Raw genomic sequence first — 3663 nt, 5'->3', positions numbered from 1 at the left:
ATCCAGGCGTGGATGGAGCTGGCGGTGGGAGGACACAGATTACAGAAAGTACCCCTGTGGCTGGGTGTGATGAGAATGTGTTGCCCAGGGGCACCGTGGCAGCAGGACAGCAGATGCTGGTATCAAATCCCCAGCCTTTGGTTTGGACCCTGCGCCGCTTTACTGTCACTGTAGAGTATTTGAAACACAAAAAAGAAAACAATGATAATAATCATGTGGGTGGCTGCATGGTATAGGAGCGGTATGTGCTCTTGCCTTACAGCAAGGAGATCATCAGTACGATCCCCTGTGGTAACTGACAATCCTTGTGCAGTAGCCTCTTATGCTCCGCTTCTTCGGTACACCTTTGCTTCACGTTGGCGTGGAAGTGTATTTTCAAATTTCAAATTTTTCGATTTTCAAAGAAATTAGCCTTGCATATCATCCCAAATGTTTTTTAAAAAGCTGTGTCAAAACAACGTTGCTAGGTGATCATAGACATCAAAACACTGCCCCCGCTATTTCCAGTGGTACTGCATCTTTTACGTATGCATTCCTAAAACATATCGAATTAGATATATAATGAACGCCGTGGACAAACAAAAGCTTCTGTGTTTGTACAGTTAGCATATTGAGCGCTGAGCGTGCATGTTCCCAGGAATAGGTGTGAATGTTAGTATAAATGTTAGTGTGAATGTTGTCTCTATACGTGGCTGAGACGACGACTTCTGGGATTTGTTCCAACCGCTCTGCGCCAACATGAACCCCACAATACAGTACAGTACAGTACAGTACAGTACAGTACAGTACAGTACAGTACAGTACAGTACAGTACAGTACAGTACAGTACAGTACAGTACAGTACAGTACAGTACAGTACAGTACAGTACAGTACAGTACAGTACAGTACACACACATACTGACTAGATTCACTGAAATGAAGACCCGACACAGGCGTCAGTTCCAGAACTTTAATCTGAAGGTTGAACATACAGGTAGTTGAAAAGAGCAGGTTAAACTGTTCCACGTCTCGATTAAAAAAACAAAAAAACAATGGCTAACTCTAAAATAAAAGAAAGTGTCACATTTCACACAATCAGTCAACATAATCATAGCGCGAGAAGCAGCGATGGCACTAATACAGGCTAGGTCATTGTCAGAGGCAGGGTTAGAATCCACCTGTGCAGCTACAGCTCATATTTACACACCTTCAGTCTGACACCTGTCATGAAATAGTGCATCTAGTTAATGATGACACCAGTCGCTAAAGTTTTTTTTTTTTTTTGCAATCAGGAGAATTATCCCTTTGTTTAAAAACATTTTTCCCACATAATATTTTGACTCGAGTGAACTGATCTCCGATCAGTTTGCCAGTTGATCGGAGAAACAAACCGATTCAGTAAAAATGGTTCAAGCACAAAAAGACAAATTCTGGCGTCAAAATGTAAAAACTTTTATCAGATTTTTTTTTTTTTGTTTTGTTTTTCAACTTTGTCATTTATTTCAAATTTTTACATGTCGTGTTTCTCTACTACTTCGAGTCGAAGATCATGACACTAGCATTTAAAAACCAAGCCTGCGGCTAACGTCGCTGCAGAACAAATGCTAACGTTGCCGCTAAAAGAAGAAGTGTTTTAGACTCTTTTTGTCCGACCTCTGAAGTGTAAACATACTTTGACTGGCTAGCACCTGTACGGGAATACTGGGGAGCTTATGTCACACGCAATGCAGTCAAAGCAAAGCACGACCCAGAATGCAATTCAGCAGCAGGTGAATGAGCAGCGTTTCAGTAGAAGCTGAACATTAAGTCCCCGTGAGTTCTGTATTGTTAAAAAAAAAATCTTTAGGGTCATTTTGGACTTGAGAGTTTCCTCTACTGAACTTTTTTTTAATCACTTTCTATATTTTTACCCTGTTAACAATAATAATAGTAATTAATAAACTGGTCAGTTTAGCATTTTAGCAAACTTTTGAAAACACACATGAAGTTAAACAACAGCCTCATTTCTAGAAAAGCTGAAATAAAAGAAGAAAAAAAAATGTCTGAACAGAATTCACCAAGTGACCTTTGACTTGACCTTTGAATTCTGGTCTGTATCAATGGCCCAGCTTTTTTGGGATGTATTCATTTCAGGGTTTATAAATTTTTCAGTGAAAATGCATAAATTAGAGCAGCGTTTCAGTAGAAGCTGAACATTAAGTCCCCGTGAGTTCTGTATTGTTAAAAAAAAAATCTTTAGGGTCATTTTGGACTTGAGAGTTTCCTCTACTGAACTTTTTTTTAATCACTTTCTATATTTTTACCCTGTTAACAATAATAATAGTAATTAATAAACTGGTCAGTTTAGCATTTTAGCAAACTTTTGAAAACACACATGAAGTTAAACAACAGCCTCATTTCTAGAAAAGCTGAAATAAAAGAAGAAAAAAAAATGTCTGAACAGAATTCACCAAGTGACCTTTGACTTGACCTTTGAATTCTGGTCTGTATCAATGGCCCAGCTTTTTTGGGATGTATTCATTTCAGGGTTTATAAATTTTTCAGTGAAAATGCATAAATTACAGATTCCAGAACTTTTCTAGAATTGAGGCCGAACAACAGATCCAGAGAAAGAGCGATAAACACATTCTGACTGATAACAAAGACGACTGGTTTCGGAGGTTATCGATTTGATCAGACTCAAAACTCTGGTTCACTTCGGAACCGGACACAAACTTTTTTCTTTTTTAATCCTGTTACAAATTTTGACATTGGTCCGTCAGCTGACTGGACCAGGTCATTTGAGTGGTTCAACTGTCCAATGAAAAAAAAGCTGTTACCGCACTTCCTCTGAGCTGTTTCCTTTACATCACTTCCTGTGGCCAGGCGTCCTCACTGGGCGATTACTGCGCTAGACTAGACGACTACTCTGCACAAAGCCTACAAGATATGGACAGACAGGTAAAGAGAGAGAGACACAGGGGTGTTAGAGGCAGCAGGGTGAGACAGCAGGGTGAGTCACATGATCAATGTGATCGAACACTGATGACAATCAATATACGTTATTGAAACAGCGCCGTGAGGTCAGCTGACCTTTCACATTTAAGACAGAATATTCAGCACGTCAACAGAACTGTGGCGTTAGACCTGCGTTAACGAGCGCCTCTTCAGGCTCCGCCTTCTCCTCAGGTCACATGACCATTCCTTAAAGTGGCAGTGTTTTTGTGAGAAACAGAAATATATTGGAGTGAAACGTCCGTCCACTGTTTATTAAATCAACGCATAAGTAGACAGAACGTAATGATATTTCCCTGCAGGAAGATTTGGGAACTACAGAAATAATCCTGCAGTAATGAGTGTTCTAATAATTCAGATTATAATGTGCAGAAATTATTTTCAGTTATAACAAGGTAAAGACCTGCGGAGGAGGTGACGCTGGAGGAGGTGGAGCCTGATGTTGGACACCAAGGTGTTTTAGTAAGACAATAGTGAAGAGTTTCACTCTTTACTAAGTTACTACAGAGAATCACTGCAGTAACTTAACCATCACCATGGCGATGGAAACATAACCTGCTCTGAAGCCGCTCAATAAAACCTTTGTTCGCCGGCCAATCACATCCCGTGAGGTCGCAAGTGGGCGGGGTTACGAAGGGGGTCACCCCCCCTCCCCCCCCGCCAACCGTCTCCTTCACGTCCTTTCTTTC

The sequence above is a fragment of the Cynoglossus semilaevis genome, unplaced genomic scaffold, assembly GCF_000523025.1.
Source record: "Cynoglossus semilaevis isolate Cse_v1.0 unplaced genomic scaffold, Cse_v1.0 scaffold3057, whole genome shotgun sequence".
NCBI classification, from domain to species: Eukaryota; Metazoa; Chordata; class Actinopteri; order Pleuronectiformes; family Cynoglossidae; genus Cynoglossus; species Cynoglossus semilaevis.
The sequence above is the reverse complement of the archived record's forward strand: the minus strand, read 5'-3'. Positions refer to the sequence as shown.